General features: G+C 42.4%; 1 protein-coding gene across 9 annotated transcripts in view; it reads right to left on the bottom strand.

Moving 5' to 3' along the window:
• The window catches only part of PIP5K1B (phosphatidylinositol-4-phosphate 5-kinase type 1 beta), a 423,928-nt gene that overhangs the window by 182,539 nt on the left and 216,774 nt on the right, over positions 1–24,615 (bottom strand). The window contains exon 1 of one of the 9 annotated variants that reach the window (XM_079925687.1): positions 13,502–13,569. The exons of the other annotated variants lie outside the window; for them this stretch is intronic. The gene's annotated coding sequence lies outside the window, so the exon portion shown is untranslated. Of the gene's footprint in view, positions 1–13,501; positions 13,570–24,615 lie in introns of those variants that run through there. 9 annotated transcript variants of the gene reach the window in all.

Raw genomic sequence — 24,615 nt, 5'->3', positions numbered from 1 at the left:
ATTGTAGTTTCCTTATCCACTCCTGCATCTTTGCAAACAGTGTCTTTCTTAAACTCTCTTCAAGTGATCTAATTTGAGTCTGCCATCCACTTGCCATCCAGATCCTCTAGCTAAAGCTAGTGGACCACTCACGGTCCATTAGCAAGAAAGAACCACATGGCCTCACCAAGACACAAGGAGGGCTTGCTTTGCAGCTGCTTTCCAATTCCAGCTTTGCTATGGAAGAGGGAACACGAATTCTGGTGGACAGTTTGCTGTCTAGGCCACACAACAGACCCTATTGCCTTCGCACAAATCCACACCTTCCGCCAAACTCTCCTGCTTAAACTTGCCATGTGATTCCTGGTCTCTGCCCACGCTGATCGCCCTGCCTTCAATGTTGTCTCCATTTTCCTTTGCTTCCCACTGACTCTTCCAGGTCCAGTTCTACCATTAGTCTCTGCACACAGTGTTTGCTCACTCAGCAGCTAGACATGACTACGCCCCTCTCCCAGTATGAGTGGTTTCATACTTTGGGGGTATTGTTATTTTCACGGCTGGAAACTACTTTTCTGATACAATTTCTGCAGCTGACATTTTTGAAAACAAGAATACTGGAGCACCATTATAATGATGTCCTCCCCTGCACCTGCAGAGACCTCCTATGTGGTGAAACTGCCTCATAACAAGGTCATTCTGACACACTAAGCACTCAACCACCTTGGAAGAAGCCCAAGACGGATTCACTTTCTGTTTAATTTTCCCTTACTACTAAGCAGCCTTTATAACAAGATCCAGTGTATCCACTTGTTGGAAGGAAGATTTGATTCTCTAAACGTGATGGAAAAGGCAGAACAAAGAAAAGGTGTTTTGTGCTCTCTTTTAAATGATCTTCCCCTTATGTATATGACTGGCAGTGAAGCACGTACTCTCATTGGAATGGAAAAGCATATTCAGCAAACATTTCTCATTAACATAAAAATACTATACTCTTAAGGTATTCAGCAGTGGTAAATTAGGCCCACTTAATTGCCCTTAAAAGAGATATGTCGGGTTTATTCCAGGAATGCAAGTATTCTTCAATATACTCAAATCAATCAATGTGATACACCATATTAACAAACTGAAGCAGAAAACACATATGATCATCTCAATCGATGCACAGAAAGCTTTCGACAAAATTCACCACTCACTTATGATAAAAACCCTGCAGAAAGTAGGCACACAGGGAACTTTCCTCAACATAATAAAGCCCATATATGACAAACCCACAGACAACATCGTCCTCAATGGTGAAAAACTGAAACCATTTCCACTAAGATCAGGAACAAGATAAGGTTGCCCACTATCAACACTATTATTCAACACAGTTTTGGAAGTTTTAGCCACAGCAATCAGAGAAGAAAAAGAAATAAAAGGAGTCCAAATCAGAAAAGAAGAAGTAAAGCTGCCACTGTTTGCAGATGACATGATACTATACACAGAGAATCCTAAAGATGTTACCAGAAAACTACTAGAGCTAATCAATGAATTTGGTAAAGTAGCAGCATACATAATTAATGCACAGAAATCTCTTGCATTCCTATACACTCATGATGAAAAATCTGAAAGTGAAATCAAGAAAACACTCCCATTTTCCATTGCAACAAAAAGAATGAAATATCTAGGACTAAACTTACCTAAGGAGACAAAAGACCTGTATGCAGAAAATTATGAGACACTGATGAAAGAAATTAAAGATGATAGAAACAGATGGAGAGATATACCATGTTCTTGGATCGGAAGAATCAACATTGTGAAAATCACTATACTACCCAAAGCAATCTACAGATTCAATGCAATCCCTATCAAACTACCACTGGCATTTTTCACAGAGCTAGAACAAAAAATTTCACAATTTGTATGGAAACACAAAAGACCCCGAATAGCCAAAGCAATCTTGAGAATGAAAAACGGAGGTGGAGGAATCAGACTCCCAGACTTCAGACTCTACTACAAAGCTACAGTAATCAAGAGAGTATGGTACTGTCACAAAAACAGAAATATAGATCAATGGAACAGGACAGAAAGCCCAGAGATAAACCCACACACATATGGTCACCTTATCTTTGATAAAGGAGGCAAGAATATACAGTGGAGAAAAGACAGCCTCTTCGATAAGTGGTGCTAGGAAAACTGGACAGCTATATGTAAAAGAATGAAATTAGAACACTCCCTAACACCATACACAAAAATAAACTCAAAATGGATTCAAGACCTAAATGTAAGGCCAGACACTATAAAACTTTTAGAGGAAAACATAGGCAGAACACTCTATGACATAAATCACAGCAAGATCCTTTTTGACCCACCTCCTATAGAAATGGAAATAAAAACAAAAATAAACAAATGGGACCTAATGAAACTTAAAAGCTTTTGCACAGCAAAGGAAACCATAAACAAGACAAAAAGACAACACTCAGAATGGGAGAAAATAGTTGCAAATGAAGCAACTGACAAAGGATTGATCTCCAAAACTTACAAGCAGCTCATGCAGCTCTATATCAAAAAAACAAACAACCCAATCCAAAAATGGGCAGAAGACCTAAATAGACATTTCTCCAAAGAAGATATACATATTGCCAACAAACACATGAAAGAATGCTCAACATCATTAATCATTAGAGAAATGCAAATCAAAACTACAATGAGATATCATCTCACACCACTCAGAATGGCCATCATCAAAAAATCTACAAACAATAAATGCTGGAGAGGGTGTGGAGAAAAGGGAACCCTCTTGCACTGTTGGTGGGAATGTAAATTGATACAGCCACTATGGAGAACAGTATGGAGGTTCCTTAAAAAACTAAAAATAGAAGTACCATACGACCCAGCAATCCCACTACTGGGCAAATACCCTGAGAAAACCATAATTCAAAAAGTCATGTACCGGGTTTCCCTGGTGGCGCACTGGTTGAGAGTCCGCCTGCCGATGCAGGGGACACGGGTTCGTGCCCCGTTCCGGGAAAATCCCTCATGCCGTGAAGCAGCTGGGCCCGTGAGCCATGGCCGCTGGGCCTGTGCGTCCAGAGCCTGTGCTCCGCAACGTGAGAGGCCACAACAGTGAGAGGCCCGCGTACCGCAAAAAAAAAAAAAAAAGTCATGCACCAAAATGTTCATTGCAGCTCTATTTACAATAGCCAGGACATGGAAGCAACCTAAGTGTCCATCAAGAGATGAATGGATAAAGAAGATGTGGCACATATATACAATGGAATATTACTCAGCCATAAAAAGAAACGAAATTGAGTTATGTGTAGTGAGGTGGATGGACTTAGAGTCTGTCATACAAAGTGAAGTAAGTCAGAAAGAGAAAAACAAAAACCGTATGCTAACACATATATATGGAATCTAAGAAAGAGAAAAAAAAGGTCATCAAGACCCTAGGGGCAAGATGGGAATAAAGACACAGACCTACTAGAGAATGGACTTGAGGATATGGGGAGGGGGAAGGGTAAGCTGTGACAAAGTGAGAGAGAGGCATGGACGTATATACACTACCAATAGTGGGAAGCAGCCGCATAGCACAGGGACATCAGCTTGGTGCTTTGTGACCACCTAGAGGGGTGGGATAGGGAGGGTGGGAGGGAGATGCAATGGGGAAATATGTATATGTATAGCTGATTCACTTTGTTATAAAGCAGAAACTAACACCACTGTAAAGCAATTATACCCCAATAATGATGTTAAAAAGAAAACAACAAAAAAACCAAAACCAAAATGAGAGTTGTAAAATGATCATACAAGAAAAAAAAAAAAGAAAGAGATATGCCATCAACCGCAGATGAAATTTTTGATTTAGGATAGAACAGTATCATGAATGCTGCTATATTAGTCTTTATAAATATTACAGTGTAGACTGAGACATTCATCATAAATGTGGCACAGTGTAATATCCTTAATGCTACCCTACACACTAGGGAAGAAAGTTTCATTTGTTTGTATATTAAAATAAAAATAGTATTTATTTGATACAAATACAAATGTAGATTCAATAAATAAAAATAAGAAAGGATTGAATTTTCATCCTTCTGGAATCAAAAAACCCTACCTTACCACAGTCTTGAGTATTATATTTCCTGGTAAGGGGGTGTCGATTTTAAAGGTAAACTATTACATTGGTGCTAAGCACTGTTTTGGGGGGAGCAACACAATGCTTATGGCAGATGTTGCTAGTTGTCCCCAGTATCCCTTCACCCTCCTTGTTTAGTAGTTGTTCTCAATAAGGGTTGATTTTGTCCACCAGGAGACATGGAACAGTGTCTGGTGACAATGTTGGTGGTCACAACTGAGGAGTGCTACTGACATCTATTGTACAGAGCCCAGGGATGCTGCTCCTACAATGCACAGGATGGACCCCACAGCAGAGAGTTATCCAGCTCCAAATGTCAACAGTGCCGAGGCTGAGAACCCCTGTTAGACGCTAACAGAAACTCGAATTGGGTAGTTTGCTTGGTTCTCTTGCAGCTAGGTGTAGTCACGTGTTTAATTTCCGACCATCAAGATGTGAGAGAAAATGTGTCCAACTCCCAGGTCACACTGTTCACAGGGAGGGGAATGTCTTCTGCAGCTGTGATGGCCGGAGCTGCAGCAGTCCTCCTCATTTGGAAGCTGTACATTGAGGACGACAGAAAAACAAGATAGAAACCTGGGCCCCTGATGACTCGAAGAGGAAGTAAATTACCTCTGACTCTTATGCGAGAGAGAAACGAATTTCAACTTTGCTTAAGTCAGTTATTCACGTTCTTGCTTTTACATGTAACTGAACCTATATTCCAACTGCTTATAAACCTACGATATTATGACCAAGAGCTCTTTACCTGAAAAGTGATGCAGACTCAAAAATATCTCAAACTGAAAGAGAAATGTCTACACAGATAGCATTGTTTAATTAAAAAAATTAAATTGTAGCCCACACTCACCGAGAAAAAGTCAAACAACTCAGCTATAGAAAGTAAAACACAAATGTGCCTTTCTCAATCTTCCTCTTCAGGGTTAACTACTGTCACTTCTTTAGTGTGTATCCTTCCATGTTATCTTTTCTTTACACACTGAAAATACATGCACATGTATATACATTAAAAAATATAAAAATGGGATCCTGCTATTCATGCTCTACTGCACTTTGTTCTTTTCACACAACATCCTTCCATGTCTATCTGTACAGATTCTCATTATTTTTAATAGTTATACAGATTTTCACAGCTTGTATGTAAAAACAACTGTTTTAACTACTCTCCTATTGATAGACATTGAGGTTCTTATTCTCTTTTTGAAATTTAAATTTAAAAAAATTATTTATTTATTTATTTTTGGCTGTGTTGGGTCTTCATCGCTCTAGTTGCATTGAGCCCCCGGGGGCTACTCTTCGTTGCGGTGCGCGGGCTTCTCATTGTGGTGGCTTCTCCTGTTGCGGAGCACGGGCTCTAGGTGCGCGGGCTTCAGTAGTTGTGGCATGCGGGCTTCAGTAGCTGTGGTTTGCGGCCTCCAGAGCGCAGCCTCAGTAGTTGTGGCATACAGGCTCAGTTGCTCCACGGCATGTGGGATCTTCCTGGACCAGGGGTCAAACCCATGTCCCCTTCATTGGCAGGTGGATTCTTAACCACTGCGCCACCAGGGAAGCTCTCTTACTCTCTCTTTTTAACAGCAAAAAATGCTGTAATGAATGTTCTTGCTCATATAACTTTGCACACTTCTTCCTTGCAAATTTCTGCAGCATCGATTCCTAGAAAAAGAACTGCTGAGTTAAAGGATATGCACATTTATACTTTTGCCGGTACTGCCAAAATGCTCTCCAAAAGAGATTTCATCAGTTTGTACACTCACCAACAGAACAGAAGAATGCACTTTTCATCAACCCTTCACCAACACTGGTACCATTGATATTGTTAATTTTTGCAAATCTTGCTGTTTTAGTTCCCATTTTCCTGACCACTAGCAAAGCAGACCCTCTTTGTGTGTTCATTGTATTATTTGCCTTTAACTTCATAATTTTTTCCTGTTTTATGTTTATACACTAATAACATGCTCAAATATTTTATACCAATTAAACTGCATTTACAAAATAATCGTCCTGGAAACTCTAAAATGAATAAGATTCCATGCCTGCTCTTAGGAGTTTTTACTGTTAAACTTATTAGCTCTCACAGGGCAGAAACTGTAGGTATTCTTCATCATCTTCCAAATAGTTCTTCTTTACTCCTTTTTACTATAATAAAAATTTGCACTTCTCTAGATAGCTTTTGAAATTTGAAAGCAGTTTAGAAGAATTTATATCCATATTCACAATTTTTTTTTTTTTTTTTTTGCAAAAACAAATAAGAGATGCACTCCATAATCAGCTGATAGGGACAGGGGATTCTTTTGGAGGAATATATACCAACAGCCTGCCAGGTGTTTGGAGGGTTGAGAAACACACCTGGGCAGAGAGACATACAGAGAAACTGTAAAAGTGCGTGTTTAGGGCTTCCCTGGTGGCGCAGTGGTTGGGAGTCTGCCTGCTAATGCAGGGGACACGGGTTCGAGCCCTGGTCTGGGAGGATCCCACATGCTGCGGAGCAACTACGCCCGTGAGCAACTAGGCCCGTGAGCCACAGCTACTGAGCCTGCGCGTCTGGAGCCTGTGCTCCGCAACAAAAGAGGCCGCCATAGTGAGAGGCCCGCGCACCGCGATGAAGAGTGGCCCCCGCTCGCCACAACTAGAGAAAGTGCTCGCACAGAAACGAAGACGCTACACAGAAAAAAATAAATAAATTAATTAATAAACTCCTACCCCCAACATCTTCTTTAAAAAAAAAAAAAGTGCGTGTTTACCTATCCCTTTAGAATCTTATACTATAGGTTTGAAAAGGACCTTTAGGATTAGCTTCCCTGTGGTGAGAAGCAATCAGGTCTCTTTAGCTGGAATTGTTTTACATTATGGTAGTATCTTTCTTGCCATACTTCTGCTTCACTCCTTTTAGGGGGGAATGAATGAAGCACATTGAGAGCACTTCACCATTCTCCTATCTAGCTGGCATTTTCTTTTTTTCCCACGTGAGTGAAGCCATCTTTATTTTTTTAATTTTTTTAACATCTTTATTGGAGTATAATTGCTTTACAATGGTGTGTTAGTTTCTGCTTTATAACAAAGTGAATCAGTTATACGTATACATATTCCCCATATCTCTTCCCTCTTGCATCTCCCTCCGTCCCACCCTCCTTATCCCACCCCTCTAGGCGGTCACAAAGCACCGAGCTGATCTCCCTGTGCTGTGCGGCTGCTTCCCACTAGCTATCTATTTTACGTTTGCAGACCTACTAGAGAATGGACTTGAGGATACGGGGAGGGGGAAGGGTAAGCTGGGACAAAGTGAGAAAGTGGAGTGGACATATATATAGCTGGCATTTTCTGAGGGTTTATTGTCTATCTAGGCATTGTCCTAAGTGTGTCAGAGGTATTTTCTCCTTTAGGTGCATTTATGTCAACACAACTTGACAAGGAATGTAAAACTATTACTCCTGATTTACCTAAGATAAAACTGGTTCAGAAAGATAAAGAAGCTTATTCAGAGCCACGCAATGAGGAAGTGACAAAGCTGGCCCTTAACCCCAGATCTGTTAACCCTGAGTCCACGCTCATAATCATCACATCTGACATCATAACTAGACACAGGAATACAGAGATATCAGCTTTGCCAACTATGCCTTTCAACTTAGCACACACCCAGCTAAATTCTATGGTTAGTCTAACTACTTGTTTCTTGGCTGTGTGGGCCTGTTTCCAAGCAATATCAAGCCAGTTTCTATTCTTTTTATCTGTGCTCTCCATTGACCCGCAAGTTCATGGTTAACTCTCTTTGCCCAGAGGTGTGGAGGTGGGTCAGGGACAAGCCAAGCCTCACTCCTCTAGAGTTCCCACGAGACAGTTTCACAGAACTCTGCCAGTTAGGTACACGGAGACGTGGGCACTCGATTGAAAGGCTTCCAAATGGGGCCAAAGTAGAAAGGTTTCACTACAATATTGGCATTTTGGAATCTTTAGAAAAGGAATTAGAATCTAGGCTTGTCTACCAGCTCTCCATAGGGCAGGTGGAGGACAAACAACCAACCCCTTTCCGCCCAAAGAAACCCTCGAGGAACCTCCACTCTCTTATCCATCCTTCCCAGCCTTGTATTAGCCCCGCTTACTTTGCGAGGATACTAACCGCTGCCCACCTACACCCCTAGCCTCTTATGCTCTTGCTGCATATGAAGACAGACAGACAGACAGACAGACAGACAGACAGACAGACACACACACACACACACACACACACACACACGCACTGCTGTTGTTGCTGTTTTAGGGAATGGGAGGGGATAATTACAACTCCTTAAGGGAGGCTAAGACATACAGGGACATTTAATATACTTCTGGAACTACCAGTGGTATATAAGATCTTGTTGTTCTACCTTTTATCACCGACTTGAAGAGACTGCAAACCTTTCCTTTTCATTCCACTGACTTCTTCAGTTTTTAAAAGAAGAATGTCTTTAGTTAAGGAGGAGAAATAACCCAGCACCTCTCAGTGCTCCAGTACTGCTGGCAGGGCCATTGGTCACTATTCAGGAGGTAAGGTCTCTGACTTCATGAAACAGGTGGGCTTAATTGCTATACATTTACTCAAATAAAGAGAACAAAAACAGAAATGAAACTTCTTCCTGGGGCAGGGATCACTGGATTTTTTTTTTTCCATTTATGCTTCGATTTGTATTAGTCACAATGTTTTTAATAACTAAGTTTCTTGATCTATAAAAAATAGATAAAATGAGAAAAATAATAAATGGTATAGAAGCAGACATATACCATAGTATAAAATAGCTTTGCTTCTTCTTTCAAATCTCTCCCAGTTTAATTTTTTTCCCCTCTTAGTTTAATTTTCATGACAAACTCTTTAAGTAGGCCAGAGGGGACTTTTATGAATATATTTTTAATATATATTATATATAAATATTTTATGTATAATATATATTAAAATATTTTAATATATTTTATATATTAATGAATATATATTAATGAAGTATAAAATATATAAAGTATATATTTTATAATTTATTGGAGTATAATTGCTTCACTATGCTGTTAGTTTCTGTTGTCCAACAAAGTGAATCAGTCATATGCATACATATATCCCCATATCCCCTCCCTCTTGAGCCTCCCTCCCACCCTCCCTATCCCACCCCTCTAGGTCGTCACAAAGCACCAAGCTGTTCTCCCTGTGCTATGCGGCTGCTTCCCACTAGCTGTCTATTTTACATTCGGTAGTGTGTATATGTCCATGTTACTCTCACTTTGCCCCAGCTTCCCCCTCCCACCTCATGTCCTCAAGTCCATTCTCTATGTCTATGTCTTTATTCCTGCCCTGCCACTAGGTTCATCAGTACCATTTTAAATTTTTTAGATTCCATACATATGCTTTAGCGTACGGTATTTGTTTTTCTCTATGATACTATAATATATACATATCCATACGTATGCTATAGGAATAAATAACACTTATGGAAAAATATACACACATATGTGTATATATATATTTTTTTACAGGAATAAATAATATTTATGGAATAGAGAGGCAAAGCTCAAGGATCCAAGATTTCTGGGACTTCCCTGGTGGCGCATTGGTTAAGTATCCACCTGCCAATGCAGGGGACACGGGTTCGGGTCCTGATCTGGGAAGACCACACATGCTGCGGAGCAACAAAGACCGTGCGCCACAACTACTGAGCCTGCGCTCTAGAGCCCGCAAGCCACAACTACTGAGTCAGCATGCCTCAACTACTGAAGCCTGCTCCACAGGCTTGTTGCTAGCCCTGTGCTCCACAACAAGAGAAGCCACCACAATGAGAAGCCCATGCACCGCAACAAAGAGTAGCCCCCATTCGCCACAACTAGAGAAAGCCTGTGCGCAGCAATGAAGACCCAATGCAGCCAAAAATAAATAAATAAATACATAAATTTAAAAAAAAAAAGGATCCAAGATTTAGAGGGAAGAAAGGGGAAGGCTTATAATTGCTAAATGAGACAGAATCATACATAAAACAAAAATAATTTTACAAACTGAAAATACAGTGATTTCTGTAGATTGACAATGAAAAGCATCATCTGCTAGAGATGTGCTGTCAATCTTCGACCCCTCTTCTATAGGTAGGCCCTAACGCTCCTTATAGAACAGAACCAGCAGCTGTCAGACCAAGGAATGATGGATGCTGACAAAGGATGAAAAAAAATGGCTTCTCTTTAAATTCCTAGGATCAAGCTGTCTTTTCTGAAAGAATGGGGAGTGAAGCTCTCCCTCCTTTCACCATTAAGTTAGTTTAAATGATCGTAACAGTAATTGTTAACAGTGGTATTACTACTTGCTTGGTAGTTCTGCCCATATTTCTGATAAACCACAGAAAAACAATACCAAGAGAGTTTTTAACAAAAAGATCTGAAATGTTAATGCTAGTATTTATCTGATGGGGCTTTAAAATTTGGAATTTAGGTGTTTCCTCAATACAAAAGGATTGGTTCTAAGGATTTAAAGGCCCTAATATAATAATTCCTTTTGTGAGATAGATATGCACATATACGTCTATAATACTGCCTTAGATTCTGCTGTAATTGTTTTAAGTGCTTATTATGTACGGGCCAGGTCAAGTTACTTGCATTAGTGATTTCTCACCATAACCCTATGATCTTCTTCTTATGGATGAATACTGAAATTCAGAAACACTGCACATCTGAAAGATAAATTCTAGGTCATTTTGCACTAAAGACTATGCAATTAAAATGTATAGACAGAAGTAGAGGTTATTCATGAATCTTTCAAGAATCTCAATAATCAGGTTAAAGTTAGGGGATAATCTGAAACATTGTGCACAGTTTCAAGTAGGGATTAAGCATTCTTTGCCCATGTAACCTGTATGTTTCAAGATCTAGGATTACATTGCATTCAAGATGTGATTTTCTCCCTACACATTTTCTCTTTTAGAATCATGGAACCATTTCCAAAATCTTCTGTCTTAGAACCCTGTGCATTTGAACAACAACAAAACCCCAGCCATTGTAGGAGCTCAGGACTTTCCCATCTGCTTGCAGCTCCTTCGATCCATGTCTGATGGCTTTTTCTCCCTTGCCTCTGGGTCCCTCCTATGATGGCCCTTTCAATTACTGTGGTTTTCCTGGTCCCAAAAGCTAGGATCAGCCCCTTCTGCCAGAAAAGCTCCCTACGTCTCTAATAGAAGCACTATCAAAACCCAACTGGACACCTGGGCTGCAATAAGGATGGAAGGGAAGAGTCCCTGGCCAGCGGGCTGCCGGTCACTGAGGCGAATGTGATGGACTGACAGGGGCCAGTACCTCCCCCTGAATCCCTGAGAAGCTCTGCTGTGAGGTCCTGCCTGCCTAAGATGCTTCTGCATTCACCACAGCTCCGGGTCGCTGGAGAAGCTTCTCCCAGATCCTTTCCATGGCACCACGCCACCACCTATTGTCCCAGGCCCTCTCCCTCCTCTCACCTACAGCTGGATGCTGGGGGTGCAGGACGAGGTCCAGACACAAGTGAAAAGACACATGATTGGAGGTTCCTAGCTCTGCCAAACCAGCTTTTTCACCAAAGGGAGAAAAAGAGAAGAAAAAGCATTCACAGACAACGACTACTGCCCATATTTCATAAGGCCCACCATATTAATGAACAGACACGAACAGACATTTGGGATCAGCAGTACGCAGAAAAATCTGAGTTTGGGACCCCTTCTGCTACAGGGGAGGTTGTGAGACTGAGAAAGTTAATGATATCACTGGGCCTCAATTTCCTGCTCTGTAAAATGAAGGCATTTGACTGGATGATTGCCAAAATTTCTTCCCATCTAAAATTTTATAAGTCTACTTTCTAATTTCACTTATTTTTCAGTCTATGCAGTCACCAACCAGAAGCCACTTGTTTTGCAAGGTTTAACGTATTGCATTCCAACATTTTCTCTCTGCTTTTTTTTTTTTTCCCATTACAGTTGCTCCTTAAAAAATACAACCTAAGTGTTAGCATACGGTATTTGTCTTTCTCTTTCTGACTTACTTCACTCTGTATGACAGACTCTAGGTCTATCCACCTCATTACAAATAAAACATATATATGGAATTTAAGAAAAAAAATGTCATGAAGAACCTAGGGGTAAGACAGGAATAAAGACACTGATCTACTAGAGAATGGACTTGAGGATATGGGGAGGGGGAAGGGTAAGCTGTGACAAAGCGAGAGAGAGGCATGGACATATATACACTACCAAACATAAGGTAGATAGCTAGTGGGAAGCAGCCGCATAGCACAGGGAGATCACCTCGGTGCTTTGTGACCGCCTGGAGGGGTGGGATAGGGAGGGTGGGAGGGAGGGAGACGCAAGAGGGAAGAGATATGGGAACATATGTATAACTGATTCACCTTGTTATAAAGCAGAAACTAACACACCATTGTAAAGCAATTATACTCCAATAAAGATGTAAAAAAAAAATACAACGTAAGTAAATGCATTTTGCCTACTTTAGACTACAACCCTTAAAGTAAGTAAGACTGATACTGAGAAAGGAGAACAGGGTAGTCTTTTCTCACAAGAGAAGCAGGAGGAAGCAACCTTGCTTCACCCATGAGCAATTTCCAGAAGTGCCAGCTGGGTAAAGCTGAAGGTGCTACTTCTGCGTTTGGTCTTTTTCTCTTGAACTCAGAGCATCATTAAATTGATTTTGACATTGCCTAAGGTCATAAAATTTGGTGTCAGAGTTACCGACAGATAAACACCTAGTCTGGGATTCTTCCTATGGGAGCTCGCCACCAGATTCAGGTAACTTTCTGGACCTTCAGGTGATGTGACTGTTCTTAGCAAGTTTCTCAGAACCTCTTGACTTGATCCCAACAAACCAGCCTTCCAGTGGCCCAGCTCAGGATGGATCACGGATGGCCCCAGCTGGTGGATGACCTGCTATTAAAGTGAAAGTGCCTGACCCACAGTCCAGTGCTTGATAGAGGGCTGCTTCCTTCCATCTTTCTTGGTAACAGTTAGAGGAAACTGCGATGGGTTTCTGCAGCCCAGACCTCCGACCCTATACTCACTCTCTCTCCAACTGTGCTAACCTGTCTGCCATCTACCACAGCACCTCTTTAGGCTCTGCGGTAGCTAACTCTCAGGATGCATATAAGGAAGCAGTTTTCTGTCTAGAAATTTCTGTGTTATGTTCTCTTACATGTTCCTTTAATCTGCTGCAGAAAAGGCCTGGCTGATTCCCGACCTTGTCTTGACTTCCGATGGCCTCCACCTGTGTCCTGATCCACACCTCTAACTTCTGCTCTTCCAGGTCTACTTTGATATGACCTGGACCTGTGCACAATCCTTGCACCCTTCTTCCAGCACGAGTATCCGACACTCGGCTTCAGGCGGCGACGTGGATGGTTGCTTAGAAACGGCTTGGCTTGTGAAACAGACATACCTGGTATAGTATGTGGCTTCGGGGAAATTTCTGCAGTCTGGCTGGGTAAGAAAATAGCTTTTCCCAAGAGGCGCGGTGTCTCACTGTGAACTGAAGGGAAGGAAAGCAGCCCCAGTCTCTTCAATCAACCACCACCAACCAGGGCTGCTAGACAAAAGTGCAGATGGTCCTGATGCGAAGCACCACAGCCACTCGTACTGATGGGTTTGCATCGTCAAGAAGCGTTAATTTCATGGGAGTGGAACCACCTGCCATCAGCCCTGCAAAATGAGCGTGATTGGAAATACCTGGGTCTCTAGCCCATGATTTAATGTGGTTGGAATTTAACCACCTGGTAATGGGGAAAACCCCAAACAATATGGAAATTTTTTTTTTTTTTTTTCTTTTTGCAGTACGCGGGCCTCTCACTGTCGTGGCCTCTCCCGTTGCGGAGCACAGGCTCCGGACGTGCAGGCTCAGCGGCCATGGCTCACAGGCCCAGCCGCTCTGCGGCATGTGGGATTTTCCCGGACCGGGGCACAAACCCATGTCCCCTGCATCGGCAGGCGGACTCTCAACCACTGCGCCACCAGGGAAGCCCTTTGGAAATTGTTTTTTTCAAAGATTCAAAAAGGAGCAAGGAAATACAAATCATTCTTATTACACTCAGTGCCTGAGTAGAACACAGCGTCCGGCCAGGGCTCCAGCAGCCTCCTCGCCACGTCTTCCCTCCCTGGACCCTTCTCCCTTTTCAACTACTGTTGTCATAGTAGACTTCGCCACAACTTGACCATACTGAGGCCTGATTCCTCACCTGCCACAGGGTTCCCTGATTGGGCTGTTTTTGTAAAGAATGGATAAGGGTAAGGCATTCCTTAGTCTTTATAATCTTAATTATCTTCTTTAATACTATGTTTGGTTATCTAATTATATCATGACCCCAAAACAAAAACAATACATCTAAATCCTCAACCACAGAATCCACAGATGTGAAGAGCAGAGGGAAGCTGATTTTCAGTTCTAGTCGCTGAGAAGAGAGGCCTGAAAGACAGTGCACAGGGGCAGTTCTGGGACTGGGGGGCAAATTTATTCCTTTACCTAACTGCACTAGGGAAACTTCCTCAAGCCATGTATTATACTGGCATGTTTATTGCACAATCTAAGCTGTTTCTAAATTAATCAACTCTTCACATAGCCTTCTAAAGCCAAGTATCAGTTAAGTCATAGATTCCCTTAGGCCAGGGTTTCTCAACCTTGGCACTGCTGACATTTTAGACTGGATAATTCTTCGTTGTGTATGTGGGGTCTGTCCTGTGCATCGTACGATGTTTAGCAGTATCCCTGGCCTCTTCCCACTAGATGCCAGTAGCACTACTTCCTCCAAATGGGACAATCAAAAATGTCTCCAAACATTGGCAAAAGTTCCCCGAGGGGAGGGGGACAAACTTAGCCCTGGTTGAAAACCACAACTTCATCTAAGTGCAAAACTCTCACAATATACACCAAGATAAATCACCTCCCATCTGCTGGTGAAAGTACTGTGTTGATGCTTAATTTGTTGTCTGCGTATATGGTGTCCATGTCAAAAGAATGCCTTGCATGTTAGGTTTATCAAGAACAATGTCTTGAAGTTTCACAGTTGTTTTAATTCATGTTGTGTTGCACCAAGCCAAGTGCAGAACCTAATTACTGAAGCGATTTATAAACAAAAAACCAATGATACAGCAGGACAGGAAAGTGCACTCTGTTCACCTGTGTCATGATCCTGGTCCTTAAAAATGCTGCTGGCGTAGTGTGTGTGTGCAGACGAGCCTGCCCACCCTCCCTGCCTTCCATGTCTACTTGCACACGTACACACAAACAGGGGCTACTGTGGCCCAGAGCAGATGACTCTCCAGTTCTCCAGGGTAAATGGCACAGGAAGTATTTTGGCCATCTGCTCAGAAGAAATGCCCACGTGGAAATGGACATGAAGGGTGTCTCTGGGGCAGATGGCTTGGTCTGCTCACCCCCGTGCGGCCACCAAAGGCACTGGCAACAAGTGCAGTGTGCTGAGAAAGGCTGAGGACCCAGAAACTTGCAACTTAAGCTCCAGCTCTGCTTCTTGACTCAGCACATTCTTGGCTAGAGATAAGTATTTGGGCTTTTACTTCCTTACATGTTAATGAACAGTTTTATCAGAGGCATTTCCAACTCTTAACAGTTTAAGTTTCTAAGAATATAATGCAGACAAATGTCACTCCCACCCACCCCACAATCCTTCTCCTTCTAAATTCATCATTCCTGTTATTTCCACCTCGAGTGATGACGAGTATTCTCAATTCAACAGAAACTGCAAAAATGCACAAGATATCCAATTACTTTCAAGAAAAAGGACTAATCCTGTCATCGGAGGTGATGACCTTGTTCCTATGTTTTTGCCCAAGATTAAATCTCTGTGGATAGCTAGTGTTCCATTTCCAAAGAACTACTAAAAAGGTCCATTCTAGTTAACCCAAACTGTGTGCTGAAAGATGGAAAATACCAGTCCCATGGCGCATATGAAGTCACCAGAGTATTTATAGCCCTTGATTCCAACCTAGGGATCACTTGACTCTATACCCCATGGAGAGATTTTCCATAAATCATTTCCTTCTTCCAGACATGCTTCATAAACGTGACCTGCTTCTGTAAACACTGAAGAAATCACATGGCAAATGGTACTGTGGGAGATACAGGAAATGATGGACACCATCTGTACTATCTCCAGCAGCGAGATCAACATTTGCTTTTCAAAACTGTGTTCAAAGATTGAAAAGTAATATGGCTCATGTTACTACTGTAACATGAAACAGTAGATCTTTGAACACATGAGCCATATTTGCTTTTTAATCACATGGAATAATATCAGAAGCCCAGTTTCATGCTCACACCTTGTAAAATGATCTCTTATCTATGTAAATTTATTACAGAAAGATTTAGGTCCTGGAGATATGTTTATTACTCTTATTGATTGGAGGGAGGGAGTTAAATAGAAGCGAGAGGGGAAAGAGAGGAGGAAAAAGAAATACAGACAGGAGATAGTCTACACCTCAGGACCCCTACACCAAGGTCTACTGACAGTCTCAGACACACATGATAAAGGGATGGAAAAGTGCTCTAGGTACACAGAGGAAGACGCTGTTAAATTATATTAAGATCAACCCCTAAATATGTCCATGTCCTAACCCCTAGAACCTATGAAACCTAAGAGAATGTTACCTTAGAAGGCAAAATTTTACCCTACAAGGTTGCAGATGCAATTAAGGATGCTAATCAGTTGAACTTGAGATGGTGAGATTGTCCTGAATTATGCAGATTGGCTCAATGTAGTAAATGTGGGTCCTCAAAAGTGAAAGAAGAAGAGGCAAAAGAGAGGGTGAGTGAGATGTAAAAAGGACTCAGCTGCCATTGCTGGCTTTGAAGATGGAGGAAGGGGCCACAAACCAAAAAATATAAGTGGCCTCTAGAAGCTGGAAAAGGCAAGGAAATGGATTCTCCTCTAAAGCTTCCAGAAGGGAATGCAGCCCTTTGGGACACCTTGATTTGAGCTCAGTGAGATGGTACTGGATATCTACCATACAGAACTGTAAGATAATAAATTTGTGCTGTTTTAAGCCACTAAGATTGTGGAAATTTATTGCAGCAGGGAAACTAATGCATGTATCAATTTTAAAACACTCTCAATACTTTTAGGTCCTGTCTACCTGAGGCACCCCACCTTTTCATCCACCAGCCCCCAAAAGATGGATCTATTTATAAACAAAATGTTCTACTGGGACCTGTCTGGAATGGTTTATCTTTTTTTTTTTTTTTTAAGGCAAAAGTCACACGCTGGCAGCACACAGTAAGTTTAAACACACTGAAGTCAGACCAAGGGGACTGATTGTTGGCTCACTATCTCTTTCTTTAAACTCAATACTTACAAAATTATTTCCAAGGCATTCTTCACAGCTAATTTGCACTGGGCTAAAATTAAGGAGATGGGCTTATATCTCTATAGTACCAGTGAATGGCAGAAAACAGGCTCTAAATGACCATTTGTTGAATGAATGAATATATGGGTGACGGGTTTGACATGGAAGAGTACACATCTGGCCTTCCGGATGGGAGACGGTCTCTACAGGACCTCTGTGGACTAGAGATGACCAAGGATGGACCCAATAGGAACACAGCACTCTGGTCTTTCTCCTTTTCTTTCCATGAGACCACTTCTATATCTTAGTCTCTGGTTATGTCATGATTCCCCTAGGCTTGAAGAGCAAGTGGGGTAGGGCCAGAGTGCCATGCTTTATACACACTTATTTTAAGCTTATACACACTTCAGTTTATTTTATTTCCTTACAAGATTGTCTTGTAAGTCTCATGACAGGCTTTTGATCATTTCCTGGTATACTCATTTTCCCTGGACCATAGAAAAAGGGGGAAATCTCCACCTTTTCCCATAGAGGATTAATCTTTTTCCCATAGAGGATTAATCTTTAAACTCAAATGACCCATAGAGTCATTTGAGTCTCTAATCCACAGGGTATTTAAGAAAGGGTGGGAAAGTATGCAAGATATTATCACCTTTGCACCAAAGGAAAACTAGCACAGACTTTCTTAAAGCAGTTGAGAAGTAAAATGTAACCTCCTGCCCACCTTTCACCTTCTTCACTTTCACTTTTCTATAGCATCCTGCATGCACTTAGTAAAGCAATTGCTGCAGGGGATGATCACAGAGTCAAAACCAAACAACAAACAAAACAACATTAAAAACCTGAGCAACTTAAAGGGTATTTGCTTGTCATCCACATCCTCAATTTTACAAATGAAGAAAAAGATCATCAAATATAATACAAAATTACATTCAAAAGTAAAACTGAGGGCTTCCCTGGTGGCGCAGTGGTTGAGAGTCTGCCTGCCGATGCAGGGGACACGGGTTCGTGCCCCGGTCCGGGAAGATCCCACATGCCGCGGAGCGGCTGGGCCCGTGAGCCATGGCCGCTGAGCCTGCGCATCCGGAGCCTGTGCTCCGCAATGGGAGAGGCCACAACAGTGACAGGCCCACGTACCGCAAAAAAAAAAAAAAAATGAAAATTAGGGCATTTTTCACTTATCCTGTTGGCAAAGCTTTTTGAGAAGAATCGTGCTCAGTGTTGGTGAGGACCTGGGAAAATATGCGCTCCCCTGATCAGCTAGAGGGAGTCTAAAGTGGGATAACTTTTTGAAAGGTAATTCAGTAATAGTGCTAAGATGTCCAGACAGTTTAACTTGGTTCATGAGGTCAGGGGCCAAGTCCCTTGTATTCCCTGCTGTATTCCTGCTGCCTAACACCAGTAGGTGCCCAGATTTATCTACTGAGTAAGAACACATGAGGAGATAGGTATCCTAAGGCCTTGGAAAGCTGAGAACAAAGATTCTATCCTGCCTGGGCCATTGGGTGCTGAATGCTCTCTGGTCATTTGAGTTTCTAATCCACAGGGTATTAGAAATCAAAATCAAAATCACTCAAGGTGATTTTGCTGAGGATGAGTCTGGGTCAATAAGTAGGAAGAGTGTGGATGGTTGTAATGTTTGCTATTCAAGAGTAGATTGCTAAATTCTTCCTTCATGGGGCTGGAAGCCTGAGGGTAAAAGGCTATGGCCTGGTGCCTCGCATTTGGCCAGACTCTCCCTTGGGCACCAAGCACTGTGTGTGTCCCTGAAAGGATTCTGAGGGCCAAGGGATGCTCCACTGGCATATGCTCCATCTGTTGCTGCTCTGTGCAGCCACTTGTCTTCTGGCAGGATACCTTTCCCTTTGCTAGAGCACCCAGGAGCTTTATCATACTGTGTAGCTTCTTCCTACCCATTTGTAAACTTGCCTGAAACATTCCAGAACCTCCGTAATCCAAATAAATAAATAGCAATACATATGCCAATGGAAGTATTCAATATGCTTTTAAAAGTCTGCTTACAAATTAAATGAATGAATAACAAGTGTGGTGATAAACATCAAGGTGGCTTAGGTAGGCATATTCCAGATTTCGAAAGGAAATAGAAACTTAGGACATTTTTATACGTAAAACTCCCTTGAGAAACAGGATTTCATCTTACCAAGCAAAATTTCAGAAGACTTCATCCTTTGATTTTGTTCACAAGTGCAACTTCACTGCTTCAAAATCTCTTTTGTATTTACAATTTTAAGACACCCCTAATTTATATGACAGTTATATCCAAATTAAATGTTCCATAGAACAGAGGAGGGGAGGGAATGGTGGAATAGATTTGCTTTCAAGTTTCAAATAATTAAGTTAAAAATAAGGAAATGATCTTGGGGGAGGACCGTGCTGATCGTGCTGCTTAGTTTTTCCATGATTTTCTTGAAAATGCATGTAATGCAAAGCTGGACTTCCCTGCCCATCCCCACTTCTCCCCTCCTGCTGTCTTCCATGACACATCCTCACCCCATTCTACTGCACTCTGTGTCCTTGGAAAGAATGACTTTTCATTTCCTCAGGAGAATTCCACTGGCCCAGGACGAGCAGCTAGAACACTTAGAGGCAGAGACAAATGAGGAGAAAGGGCTCTTGAAACACTATCCAGTTACCTCAGACTATTTCAGACCCTGGGTGATGGTAAAGCTACAACAGAAGACCTCAAATTTTTATTTAATATGCTGGAAAGCAAAGAAAACATTTCCCCTTCCTGGATGCAGTCTTTTATTTTTTTTCAGGTTTCTTTAATGGACAAAAGTTAGATTTCCTTGTGCCACTGAATCCCACTGCTTTTCGAAAACAACCTGTCAATAGTAGGAACTACCATCAAGAGAGGACAGAGTCTCAAGCTCCTTGGAATTCCAAATTCGAGCAGGGTCCCAGTGTGGAGAAGGGGGCACTAATATCTGTTGCTTCACTAAGAGCTGCGTTCTGCCGGGTCTGCCAGGTCCTTGCTCTCAAGCGGCTTAAGTTCCATTGTGGGTGAGTTGGGATCCAGCAACAAGAGTAGAGATTTAACATTTGTACAGCCAACTACCATCTTCCAAGTGCCTTCTCATACATCCTCAGATCTAACGCTCAAACCACACTGTGGTACTCCTGGGCGCAGACATTCACTGTCTTGCACGAGGCTGAGTTCAGAAACGGCAGAGCCAGCCTGACTGCCTGGCCACACCCCCTCTCATCCGTGGCTGGTGAGGAAGGCAGGCAGGAAGACCCAAGGGCCGGCACTCTCATCACTGCCTGTTTTTGGGTCCTGCGTGCAGCTTTAAAGTCTGCACTCCTCCACGATTTTGTGAGGGACGGAGCTGCTTTTAAAACTGCTAAGTTATGATTCCCTCTCCCTCCCTCTGAAACAGCAAACCTGAAAAAATCATGGATCCTGTTTCTTTCCAAACTTTTGTAACTTTATGTTACAAACTGTATGTTTGTAACATAAAGTTACAAAAAAAAAAGGGTGTTTACTACGCTGCTGTGCCAGAGAAACAGACTGCCAACCAAATCCCAACCCCCCTGACAATTACTGGCATCCATCTAGGGCAGCCTTTAATGGGGCCAACATCCGGAAACAAGAGAACCTTTATATGACAGGCATGGGAGACGAATGCCTTTTAAAATTCATTGCTGAAGCTCTTCCCTATGTGGCTGATCATAAACAGTCTGTGGGCCACAGACTAGGGGACTTGAGATGCCATGTCATGAACAGCCCATTTTCAAACACCCATATGGTGACCCATGACACAGACAATCACTATCACCTTTGAACAGAAAAAGCCAGAAGCGAACTGAGCTCTTTCAAAGTGTTCTTCCCGTGATCTGCACATTCAAAGCCCAAATTCTACCCACTTCTTCCCCGCCTCCCTCCCCCCAAAATATCTCACCTCTAACTGCAGATCTGGAACTGTAGGCTCAAGAACATATCTCTCTGGAAAGTCTACAACAATTTTAGAATTAAGAAGAAAAAAGTGATACATTTCTTCAACGCTATGTGTCAGGCACTGTGTGGGCCCTACGGATGTCAAGATGATTGGGCAAGGCCCCTGCTCTCCAGCTGCTCCCAGAGCAGTTGGCAGGACATAACTTCAAACGATTATTACAAAACAAAGTCATCCATGATAACAGAGGTAAGTGCAGGAGGTCTGGGAAGCAGTGACAGTCACTACCTGGGAGCATGGGCAAGGGCCACGAGAGAGCTGTTTCTGGAATGCAGCCATTCTACAGTGACCAGCATGGGCAGAGAGGTACAGGGATGGACTCATTCAGTGTGCCTCGAGTCTGGTGTGTGTTGAAGGCAATGGCAGAAGATGGGTTAAGACACACCCAGTGCAGGGAGGACTGCCAACGATTCGTATGTTGTGCTGTGGAGTGTGGGTTTTCCCTGTAGGTAACAGAAGGCCAGTGGAAGATCATAAGGGAATGACTTGGCCAGCTTTGTTTATATCAGGAATCTGACACTCTGGAGGAGAGGGTATTAGGAGGTAATATCAAAATGTGGGTGTTCCTTAGTCTGGGGGCCTCTCTTTTCCATCTGTCTCACTAATTCCTGTGAATCAACAGCTTGACAAACTGAAGCAGAACCTGGACTTCTCCCCAGTGTCCCCAATCCACACTTCCAACTACCTACTTGATTCTCCCCTTCGATGGCTCACTGACACCCCCAAAGTGACATGTCCAAATTGGAGACCTTGATTTTCCCTCACAAACCTTTCCCCACATCATTCCTTTCCATCTTGATAAATGGCCACGAAATCCACCCAAGTGCTCAAGTTAGAATGCTGGGCTCATCAGTCATGCCTGTCACCTCACCCCCACATGCAACCATGCGTCAGCCCAGTCCATCCTAACTCTGAAATATACCTTGAACTTCTTTCCTTTCCTTCCTCCTCTTCCTAGCCTACACCCTTAGCTTAGGCCACCGCCTCCTTCTCTAAGCCAGGGCTTCTCCGATTAGCACTACTGACGTTTGGGGCCAGACAGTAGCTTTGTGGGATTGGCCTGTGCATTGTAGGACGTGTAGCAGCATCCCTGGGCTCTAGCTGCCCAGGAGCACCCCCTGCCCACAGCTGTGACAACATTGTCTAATGACCCTGGGGGACAAAACCAGCCCCAGTTGAAAGCCACGGCTCTCAGCTCAGGCTGCCTCTCTCTTCCATGCTTGGGACGCTCCATCACACTGGGCTCTCCTTCAGGTCCTTGAATCCACCCACTCCTTCCTGCCTCCAAGGCTCAGCAGATGCTGTTCTATCAAGAACGCTCTCAATTCCACTCTTCTGTCAGCCGGCCCCTTCTCAAGCTTGTGATCCCAGACTTGTGTCACCTCCTTAGGCTGCCTTGAATACCTCGCCTAAAAGGTAGCAGTACTGCCTGTGTTTATTTTCTTCATAACACTTTTAAAGGTAGTAATAATTTTATTATGCTTACTTTTTCAGGTCTGTCTCTACCACAACAATGAAAGCAGGGCCAGGATTATGTCTGTCTTGGCCTCTGTCCTACCTCCAAGGTCTAGCTCAGTGCCAAGCTAAATAAATATTCACCAACTAAATAACTGAGTGAACGCATGGACGTACAATCAGACGTATGTCGTATAGCCCAGGCACTGACCACACCCTTAAAATTGACAAAGCCACAATATGAAAAATTAGCTCAGGAGAACTAGAATGTCACCTAGACAGCCTATATTTCAATAACCAAATGCACCCTGATCCATAATGCAAAGCAGATGGCAGCATATCTTGGATGAGGAGAAAGCACTTGCATAAAAGTAACAGTAGTTCCATCTTCTTTCCACTGGGAAATAAGTACAGTTAGACCTTCTGATTGAACCCAATTCCATATAATTCCTTATATTCCTTACAATTGGACCCAGTTTATATCTCTGGGTGTCTACATGTATATATGTCTCAGGAATTGAGCAAAATCAATTCAGGAGGACAAAGGACCTTAATATTACAGTCCCCAGGGACCACACCAACCTCTTTTTCTTCTCTCCCTAGTGCTATGTGTCTCAGGGGTGATGGCTTCCATGCAGAGGGCGAGCCATCTCATCTTCCTTTCATAACAAAAGTCTCAGACGCAGTGAACTGAATTCACCGGAAAAGACAGGTGTGCCATCTGGGGGAATCTGACTCCCATAGGGGAAAATAACTTCTAACTTGGGTCACCCTTCGACCCAGTGCTTCCTTTATCAGGTCTTTTCAGCTACTGAGTAGATTATTAGTGAGTTATTACCCCCCTGTGACAGTCTACCGAATAGTTAGCTTTTAAAACATGTTCTCCTAATTTGACAGTTCAGAATATGTCACCCCCTCCAAGTAGATCTCATCCCTTCCTGACAATTTTGAGTTCTGTGGTCAAGAATAATTTTTGAAGTTATGACTTTATTCGTCATTTTATTTCCAGTGTTCTGCTCAGTGCCCAAGGAATCGATTTGTTTTTCATTTCAAAATGACTATGCACTTTCCAGAAAAAAGTATTCTTGAGGCTATAGTTCAGATTCTATATTCAGAGGTGAGACACTCTGGAGGAGACAAGTTGGCTTCTGAACCACTAAATTAGGGAAATCATGCTCTAAAATTGTTTATTTCCATTCATTTTTCCCTTTCCAAAGATGGCTGGGTTTATCTGTGCCACTGGCCCCCATTATTCTACTGGATAATTGAGAATTTTCCATTTTAACGTCATAGGCACCACAGTATTCAGAGGAGAATGTACTGGTTAGGGTCTGACAGACTCTAGAGAGAGACAATCAGGGTGAAAATCCCAGCTTTATTCTGCCACTTACTGGTTGTGTGCCCCGGAGCAGGTTAACTTAACCTCTCTGTACCTCAGTTTTCTCATCTGTAAAATGGGAGTAATAGTACTACTTCATAGGGTACTTTTAAGAGTAAATGAGTTAATAATTCTAAGCGCTTAGAATGGTGCCTAGAACATGCTAAGCACTTAATAAATGTTAGTTCTTATTACTAGCATAGCTTTTAAAATGCTTCCAACTGGTAATAATTATACTTTGATTTGCTGAATTAATAGATTTCTGGCTAGAATAAACCCACTGGAGTCTGAAAAATAAGATGCTTCCAGCAACCAATGATTCTAACTTCATAAAACATCAAAAGTCCTGAATAAGCACATGGCATATGTCTTATTAGTGTCTATTAAGTA

This window comes from Stenella coeruleoalba, assembly GCF_951394435.1.
Source record: "Stenella coeruleoalba genome assembly, chromosome: 7".
In the NCBI taxonomy this organism is placed as follows: domain Eukaryota; kingdom Metazoa; phylum Chordata; class Mammalia; order Artiodactyla; family Delphinidae; genus Stenella; species Stenella coeruleoalba.
The sequence above is the reverse complement of the archived record's forward strand: the minus strand, read 5'-3'. Positions and strand labels throughout refer to the sequence as shown.